Below are 9,849 nucleotides of genomic sequence, written 5' to 3' on the forward strand. Positions count from 1 at the left end.
GACAAGAAAAGTTTAAATGTTACCACTTTGGCTTCTCCTCAAGTGGTGCTGAGCACAGATGTTTGGAGGGGCCATCATGTCCCTGTAAGAATGGGGGCTTTGTGTGCATAACCTTACAAAGGGCAGAATAGCCCTGCTTTGCTGCCAGCCACGGGATCATCCTATCTTTATGTGTTGATTTATTAGGCCAGGGATGAATGAAACCGTAATTAATATTACTGAAGCATTAGAGTCTATTTAATTTAAATGCCACTGAATATTTCACTTTCAGTTGGGAGTGACAATGTGTTCGGGACTGTTGGTGAAAGCCTCAGCCATCTGTTACCCCTACTAAGAAGGGAAGACAAGAGAGACACAGGGAGACAGAGAGCATTGAGCTTTGTGGCTTTTCCAAGCCTCCAGGATCATCATTCAACTCAAGGGCAGCCAAGAAACATTCCTGCGCATTGGACCCTTCGTGTATAGGGGAAAGGCTGTAGGGACTGAAAGGGTATGAGGGCACAGCATCATCCTGGAGGGTGGGGAGAGAAGGAGGCAGAGAAAGGAAGGTGGAGTTTTATAGTGTGTGGTATGCACAGAATCACAGCAATCAAGCACTGAGGAAGGGGAGGACCGACCGGGGCACCAGGCTGCTTGCTGGTGATCCAAAAGCATCTTTAAAGGTGGGGATGGGGAAAGAGCCCAGGCTGGTCTGAATGCTGCTCGTGAGCCTCAACAGTGAGGGTGAGGTCCAGCCCCACCACAGCAAACCTCCAGGCTCTGATCTGACGAGCACCACAACATTGTAGGCACAGGGACTTGTCTCTTGTGGTCTGTGTGGCCTCAACAAGGCAGAACAAGTAAAGGAGAAAATAAAGGAGGCAGCCCTGGCCTGAGAGCAGTGGCAGAGAGGACTGGGCAGTGAGGTGCAGGCCTGGGGGTGCAGGGCTGGATGGGAGCAGCACAGGCACGGCAGTGGTGTGAGGCTCTGCCTCCCTGGGACGGCAATTAGCACAGTGGGGTGTCCTATAATTGGGATAATTTGTTCTCCCAGTTTTTCTCCCGCAAATGGATTTGATGCCAGAGGGAAGCAGTGTGACTCACACCTTGCCATGCCAATTAGCTGATAAACATCAAATGTAAACAAAGATGGCCTAATTAAGATTAGTCGCCCAACCTCAACATGCATCTTGTCGAAATCCCACCAGCCTTTTGCATCCAGACTTATTCTCTCCTTTTCTGGGCCTAAATTAGCGGCTTTGCACAAGAACTTATCTCTGAGAGGAGCTTAGGGCAGGTAATGAGGGAAATTGGGAGCTGGCGGGGGGAGCAGTACCATCCCCATCCATCCCACCAGCACCGCACAGGGACAGGCAGCTGCTGTTTGTCCAGGTGAGCACCACCCCAAGGTGTTTGTGTTCACCTCCAGGCTCTGCAGGTATCTTGGCCTCCAGCCATGCTTGGCACTGGGCCAGGCTGGCTGCTCCCTTTCTATTGCTGTGGCTTTGCAGCATCTCAGAACACTGATATGATTGGTATTAGGCTGCCTGGACTCAAACTCACCACTTTTCCCAGAGTGAAGGTCCTCTACGAGTCCTCAGGGAGAGCTCCAATGGCTCTCAACTCTTTGTCAGCCACCCTGCATAGAGTAGGAATAAACTGATTACTACACGAACAAGGGCAGTCAAGCACCACTGATATCTCCTGCTTCCCACAGAACACTGCAGAAGGTAACCTGGACATGTCACCTGCTCTGATTCGCCCTGATGAGAATGGTGCCTTGTTCATGCTACAAATGAATGTCACTCTAATGTTATTTATTTAAAATGTTTATCTAAAATCTCAGCACAGCAAACCAGCATTTCTCTGTTGTGATTTTCACAGGTTCTGCTGGATTTTGGCTTTCTCTGACAAAGTGAAAGGGAAATGAAGGACACCGAGCTCTCCAGGAGGATGGCTGCAGCATGGCTGGAGTGCTCCTCAGTGCCCCCACGCCAGGGCTCACACCAAGCGGCCCATTCCTGCCAGAGTGCCTAAGGGAAATGCTGCCCATTGGCCAGGAAAATACCATGTAAGGAGAAGTGGAAGGTTTCCAGCTCCCAAGGAGCTGCTGGTAAGCATTTCCAAAGGAGCGTAAGAACACTTTGAAGTTCAGCCCATGAGTTAATAACCAGCTTTTGGGGGATGCTTTCAAATCACGTCCCAGAGGACCAAGTTGCACTTCATTTTACTAAACATGGGCACACAAGGTACAGCGAGGTTTACCAGATGCCCCTCCCAAGGTGAATGTGCTTTGACAGGAGAGCTACACACAGCTGATGGGCAGGATCACAGCTCCACATCCCCACCAGCCCCACAGATACTGCAGGAGACGAGATTGTAAAGCAGCACTGAGGCTGCGTGTGTCCGGTGATGCTCAGGGATCCCCTCTGTAGCATGGTGTGCTCTAAGCCTCCAAAGCTGACATCCCTTTGAAAGCCTTCTTAATATATCCAATTATAGATTTTCAGCAACTTTGAGGAATGTTGGCTTTCCCAGCAGCTGACCTCATAAAACACCATTGAAACCATGAGGGATTTTGCTCTTGAGCTCAGTGGGGGAGGATCAGGTCCTACATAATTTTATTGTCAGCAATGATGACCTCTCTTCACAAATGAAGAATGCCCGTCCTGAACCATGCCCCTCAGAACGTAAACTGTTTATTTTTATAGCCGGATCCTTCCCCGAGTGGGATATTTGTGCATGGTTAACTTATCCTGGGCTTTAAATGCTTGCCAAGTGGCTTTAATAGCAGGATGTTGTTTAGAAAGATTGGGAAGGATTGCAGGCAGTAATAGAGATAATTGCCAAGGAGAGAGAAATGAATCTTCAGTCTGAGACCAAGTTGGCTTTATTGTTGGGTCAGGAGGGAAGGTCCAGAAAAATCCCTCATCTGCAACTAAAGGTGTAATGATGTTTTGGGATTTAGGGAAGCTGGCAGCTGTCGACATTTTCCAATAAAAGCATCTTTTGAGGCTTAACACAGGTTTGTAATTCCATATAAAGGCACGAAGGCCCCATTTTGCTGCAGGAATTTAGCATCGCAAGATCCAGAAAGCTGGAGGTGAGTTTTGGGGAGAGTAGCAGCCAGTGAGGCCCCGCACGTTAGTCATCCTGCGGGCGGGGAGCAGGCCAAGTGCCAGCCTCCAACCAGACATTATCCCACCCCATCATGCAGAATTAAGGTGCTTTGTGACATGGCAGCTTGGCAGCTCGGCCTTGTTTCCAAAACAAGCCACCCAAAATGAAGCTGGGGCAAAACCACTCAAACATATCAAAACTATGGAAGAATCATAGAGTATTAAGGTTGGAAAAAGACCTCTGAGATCACCCAGTCCAGCCCCAACCCACCCACACCACTGCTCACTAACCATGTCCCTCAGTGCCTCATCTACGCAGTTCTTAAACATCTCCAGGGACACTGATTTCACCACCTTCCTGGGCAGCCTGTGCCACTGCATTATCACTCTTTCTGAGCAGGAATTTTTTCCTAATATCCAACTAATCCACTATTATCCTTATATTCTAATTGTTCCTAACATCCAACCTAAAAAAAGCCCCATTTGCGAACACATCTCCCAGTCACCCAGCAGAACAGCATCCCTGCAGCGGCTGGTTCAGTTCCCCAGCCCGGGGCTGTGTTCCCAGCCAGGATGCAGCCCCACTTCAGGAGCAGCCACCCTGGGCCCCCAGCCCACCCCGCACAGCGACGTGCTCGCACTTGGTGCATTGCTCGGAGATTTGGGGCTGAGGCGCGTTCCTGTGGCTGACACCCAGCCCGGCCTGCCCGTTCCTGCGCATCCCAGTGCAGGGCTGTCATGGCTCATTACCTGTCTGTCTGTGGTTCAAGCCTGGGTGACTTCTAATTTTTTGAAGCTTAATGCTGGGAAAACAGAATTGGTTCAGTTCACCTCCTGGATATGTGTGTTTATGATATACAACGTGATATCATGCACAGCTTCCCAGCTGCTCTCACTGCTGAAAAATGGCCCTGCTTTATTCGTAACAGACCTTTCTCACAGTGTACACATCACAGTGTGATGAGGGAACGCATCCCCAGAGTTATGCCAGAGCCTGGGTGCCATTTGCTCCTGCTCTGTCCAGGCCCACAGCCTGCAGTGACTGCAAGCCCCTCGCTGCGCCATTCTCAGCTGCTTTACAAGGCTGCAGCTAATGTCATAACAAGAATTAAACTGTCTCATCCTATTACGCCCATCGTAGCTGACTTCACTGCCTATTAAGGTGACAGTGCAGTGATTTGAAATTTGTGTTAATTGTTTACCCCGTGTTGCCGAGGCCTTCTTGGGGTTTGTGCAGCAGCCTGCAGGTTTCCTCTGGCCGTGGATAATCCATGTGTTCTACTTTATATGGTCTCAGAGAGAATACCCTCATAGTCCAGGTCATGCTGTCTGCCCATGGAGGTCCTTGGCCCATTCATTACTCCACTTTGGTCACATTAGAAAACCCAAACCCATGGGAAGGGCATGGCTGGCTTTGGTGCTACGAGGCTTTAAGAGGTTTTTTGCCCTCTCTGATTCCTGTGTGCATCTATTGCCTTCATTCTGTGCCGCAGACAAAAAAAATGAACTTGTACACGAGCTGCAAATGGGTCTGAAATTCCTCAGGCGCCCGGCACATTTTGCACAGTTTATAGCTTATAAACATGGTTGCGATTTGCAAAACTATTGCTGGTTATTTGAATTCCCAGCATTTCTACCTGGGGAAAAGCAAAGTCTCCCAGCTGCCATTAGAGAGCATTTCATTAGCGCAACCATTCACTATTTATATTTTGAGCAGAAACGCGCCACTTGCTGCCACAAATAAAGTATAAAGCTCTCCCAGCCCATTTCTGGCTGCTCCCACACCCGAGCACTGCACCCAGCGTGGTCCTGTGCTGCCGGAGGCATTGCCTGCTTTTAACGCCAACTTTGCTACCCTTGGAAAGCACCACTTGTTGCCCTCCAGCCTTCAAACACCCATTGTTCCCTATCTGTTTGGATGAACTTTTCCCATGTACGTTCATCTGGGATTTAATCACTATAAAACCACACACAATGACAGATTGTGGGTGAGCAAAAGGTGCCGGGCGTGCACAATGAGGTGCTTCAGCCCCTGCCTCTGCGTGCTGTACAGGAGTGAGAGCAAGGGGAGCCCAGCAGGCTCCACACGAGGGGTGAATGAGGCTGGGCACAGTGTGGGCAGGATGTGTCCTGGCTCCCCCTCTACCTGGCAGCCTCACATCTGCGTCCGCATCTGCGTCCACATCTGCATCCTTATTGTGTCTTCTGTTCCCAGTCCCTCTAGCACGAGAAGCTGCAAATTGGAGGTAAAATGATTATGGAATTACTCTGAGGCTTTCCTCAAACTTGCAGACGTAGTCTTATTTCTCTTGGCCTCTGCCACCAGCAACCGCCTGAGTCACTGCTTTAGAGGAAAAGTGCACTTAGCTCTTCTGCGGCTACCGCTTCTCACCCAGGAACATCCGAGGGTGTTTAAGTATTCATGGGGTGTGGAGTTTGGGGATCAGATGGTTTCTGTACTTTTTTGCTTGGATTTCTACCCTTATCTTATGACATCCTCACTCGTTGCTGCTATGACCTACTTAGGAAACTGCTGGCACCTGCAGCAGCACTGCACGGCACAGCATGGCACACCATGGCATAGCACAGCACGGTGCAGTGTGCTGCAGCCCATGAGTCCCAAATGGTGTGGATGCACAACAGGACGTGGGCTGTTGGCAGCACCCAGCACTGCTCCCCAGCCTGAGCCTGGCGGAGCTGCTAACATCATTTGTCGGGTTTTTTTCCAGGAACGCTCTCCTCCGTGTCCACATTTTGAAAACAAAAGGCAAACAAGTTGCAGCAGACTTTCTCTTGCAAAATGAATTTGTCAAGCTCTGCTGCGTTTTGCTGAAGTGTAAGAAACTGAAATAAAAGTGATCAGAAAGTTAAGAACCTGGCTCCAGGGCAGAGAGCGGCGGGGATTTCGCTGCCTGTTTGCTCTTCCCAACGCTGGAGGTGTGGGCAGGTTTCCTTCTTGCCAGAGGAAATTATTAATGGCTCCAAGACCTTTCCAGACTGATCTTTTCCCTTCCCCGTTGCATTCTGCAGATAATACTTCGATAATGTTTTGCAGACAGTAATGAAAATAGCCCAGGAAATCACATTTTGAGACAGCGCTGGGGCTCTTCCCTTTATTCCATTCCATTTATCCATAGGCTCTGGCAGCAAATGGAAATTCCAAGTGCCCCCCCCACCAGACATATTTCTGTCTGCATTCTGCTGCTTTTTTTCTACCCCATCTCCTTCTGCTCTACGTGATCTGTCAATATTGGGTTTCCCTTCATTACACTTTCCCCCCTTAGCGCTTGTTCTTCCTCGCTGATTTCTCCTCTCTTTACTGTTGCTGTTTGCAGGGTTTGCTTTGGTTCAGGACTGCTGCGCAGTACCTGAAAGCAACGAGCGTGGCTGTGTCTATCACTACAGAGCACTGTTTGCATCAGCTCTGTTTTGAGGCTCCAGCTCCTCACTCACTGCTCACACTGCATTGCAATTACCGAGCCAAGGTAGTCGGTGTAATGAAGAGCTGTCAATACTGCATCTATCGCAGATGAAGCGTCTGCAGGTATGGATCAGAGCAATCTGCCATTGATTTTGGGATTCTCACTCCTCTGAGGACAAATCCATGCATTGTCCCCAGGTGATGGGTATTGCCTGTAGATTTCTGATTTCTTCAGAGTGTGTTGGTGTGAAGCAAGTGTCGGTCTCAGTGCCACTGGGTGAAGCTTGATTGGAAGAGTGGGCACAAACAGTGCAGAGAAAACACTGCTGTGCTGCTGCATCTCCTATTGCATCTGTGTGTGTTGAGCCAGCCCTTTGAAAGCTCTTTGTGCTGCAGAAGATCCCATACAGGTAAGTGTGTCCTTATTGAAAAAGAGACGTTCTCTTCTTGGGGCAGCTGGAGTGTCTGTGTATGTGGGCGCACAGATGCAGGGAGATTTCTGAACCTGCAGCCCTACGCAGCACCCTGCTCGATGAGACCACAGCCTACACCAGAGTTGGTGAGGAATGGAGCATCACCATGCGCACTGATAGCGATTGCTGGAAGTATGTCCTCACCCTTTGCTCCCTGTGATGATGTGTCATAGAAATGACCTTTCTTTAAAACTTCTGAAACTTTTGACACTGAGGTCACGTTTATAAAGCAGGAAACGGTGCAAAGCACAGGTCCAATAAAGGAACAAATAGAGGAGCACTGGGGCCGCTCATTTTGAAAGTGAACGAGGGACAAGGAGCTGCGAGCTCTCCCTTGTTGGGGGCACACAACACCTGCTGGCACTGCCCAGCCATGCATTGCAGCCTCACTGGGTCGAGGGGCTCCTGCCCAATGTTGTCCCTGCGTAGAGCAGCCCTGTGCCACTCCAGCACGCAGAGGCTTCAGTGAGAGGGTGGATTGGGCCCACAGAGCGCTTAGCACACATCCGGCAGAAAAAGATGTGACAGTACGAGCAGAGCACGTGTGAAAGTGTGAACGTGTGGCTGCGCAGTGCGTGGTGTGTGCGTGCTGTGGGCTGGGAGCAGCTGGGCCACGGCCTGCAGGGCTGTCCTGGGGACAGCATGGTGCCATATCCATGTGTGTCTGTGTGTGTCTGTGTGTTTGTACTCTTGCATGTCTGTACGTCTGTGTGTCCACCTGTCTGTATGATCACATGGGGCAAGGAGGGGGGCAGCGGGGCATCCCAGCTTCATTTCTCCCCCATGGTGTGATGGAACACCTGACCCATGAATCCTCACTCTCCAGGCTGACCCCAAAGACCAACTTGAAGAGTCAGCCTTTCCCAGAGGGGGAAATCCTGCTGCCTTGCCCAAACCTGCTCAAACTCTCTGGGCTCCCGCAGCCCACTTACTGCAGAATTTTTGGCAGAATGCAGCAGAGCCCTGAGCTGGAGGTGGGCTCAGATCTGCTGTGGGTGAGCTTGAGCATGGGGCCAGAGCCCACAGTGGGGCTGGCCCTATCCTCTGCCTGCATGGCTCCATCCGACCAGCAGCCTGGATCCCCTCCCCTCCCGTGGGTGAGCATAGGAGCCGTTGGTAATGAACGAGTGCTGCCATTCCCCTTGCCTTGGCTGCAGTATTTTTAAAGCTTTTTATTAAAAATTAATTTCTTTATTTTGTCGGAGACCCATCGCTCGGTCACGTGGCTCCCTGTCATGTTTCTATCCTTCCTACTCATATTCGAGTTATGCCATCAAGCTAATATATTGTGACTGCTCTTCTCTCTTGTGACAAAGCCTTGCAGCTGCCTCCAAATCAATAGATGTCAAAGAAATATGAAAACAATCATGACAGAGAACTTAAATCCTGGCTAGAGTCTGCATAATAAAAAATGTGCTTCTGTTCTCAAGGCAGCGGATTAATTTATCCCAAAGTTTAGTCAAATTTTATTCCGGTACCTTTTTCCCAGCAGATAGAGCTACATCTGTTGGGTTTGTAATGTAATTTGTAATTACTGCCCTTCATGTGGTCCAATGCCTTGAACCATCTTTAATTAAAAGCATAATTAAGGGAAGATCTAAAGGAAGACAATTACCAGATGGTCTTTTTTTTTTTTTTTTAGAAGCGGTTCGTTGCTCGGAGGGCTCAGCCCGGTCCGCTTCGGACTCGGCTTAAGGGCCGGAGGGGTCGGAGAGGGAGGGGGCGGGGGTCCGAGCCGGGGTTCGGGGACGTGCAGCCCCTGTCCCGGCTGAGATAGCGGCGGTGGCCGTGTGAGAGCCTCGGGGCGGCCCCAAACCCTCCTCCCGACCCCCCCCCCCCACCTCGCACCTGGAGCCTCCGGAGGGGAACGGCCCCGAGAATGGGAATCAAGCAGCAGAGAGCGGGGAGGTGCGTGAGCTGTCGGAGGGAACCGGGCTGGGAAAAAAAAAATAAAAAAAGAAAGAAAAAGAAAGAAAGAAAGAAAAGAAAAGAAAAGAAAAGAAAAGAAAAGGAAAACCTCGAGCGGTGGTGTAATGTAAATTAAATTTTTGCTGTATTACGACGATTTCATTATTTGACTGTTCACATTCAAAGTAACGCAGCAATGAATTGTAATCATTTCAATTATCTTCAAGACAGTTTCTTTAGGACACAAGTTGTCACACATAAAGAAGCGCACTCCCGGCTCTCCGCGGGTCCATTTTCCGGCCGGTTTGCCGCTCCGCCCGCATCGCTGCCCCGCGCCCCGCCGCCTCCGCGGGGGCTCCGGCCCGGCCGCTCCCCGCCGCCCCTCAGAGGGAACTTCGGCCCACGCTGAGGCTCTTTTTCTTTCCTTTGCTTTTTCTTTTTCTTTCTTTTTTACTTTCTTTTTCCCTCCCCCCAAAATGTTCTCAACCGCTTTTTTTTATATTATCATTATTTCTTTTCTCCTTTATTTCTTTTTTCCTTCCTTTTTCTTTCTTTTTCTTTTCCTTCTTCTTTCTTTCCCCTCTTTCTTTTCTTCCTTTTTCCTTCTTTCTTCTCCCCTTTTTATTTCTCTTTTCCCTTTTTTTCCTTCTTTCTTTTCTTCCTTTTTTTCCATGATTTCTTTTCCCCGTTTTCTTTCCCCCTTTTTTCTTTCTTTTCCCTACATTTTCTCCCTTTCCTCCCTTTTTCTTTCTCTCCCTTTCCCATATTCTTCTTTCCTTTTTTCCCCTTTTCCTTCTTTTTCGTCCCCCCCGCCCCCCTTCCACCCTTTTCTTCTTAATATTCATTCATTTGTTTCTTTACTCCGTTTTTTATCCTGTGCCTTTTCCTTCTCTCTCCTCCCTCCCTTCTGCCCCCGGCCCGGACATTACGTGCCCCAGTGGATCTGAGA

General features: G+C 49.6%; 1 long non-coding RNA gene across 7 annotated transcripts in view; it reads left to right on the forward strand.

The window, feature by feature from the left end:
* LOC107314369 overlaps positions 1–8,919 on the forward strand; it is a 48,946-nt gene extending 40,027 nt beyond the window's left edge. For 5 of the 7 annotated variants that reach the window (XR_004307543.1, XR_004307539.1, XR_004307544.1 and 2 more), the window contains 2 exons: positions 1,864–6,929; positions 8,635–8,919. This is a non-coding gene — a long non-coding RNA (uncharacterized LOC107314369). The remainder of the gene's footprint in view (positions 1–1,863; positions 6,930–8,634) is intronic. The other 2 variants (XR_004307540.1, XR_004307541.1) reach the window with 2 other exon arrangements.
* The last annotated feature ends 930 nt before the right edge of the window (positions 8,920–9,849 follow it).

The sequence above is a fragment of the Coturnix japonica genome, chromosome 5 (assembly GCF_001577835.2).
Source record: "Coturnix japonica isolate 7356 chromosome 5, Coturnix japonica 2.1, whole genome shotgun sequence".
Classification (NCBI taxonomy): Eukaryota; Metazoa; Chordata; class Aves; order Galliformes; family Phasianidae; genus Coturnix; species Coturnix japonica.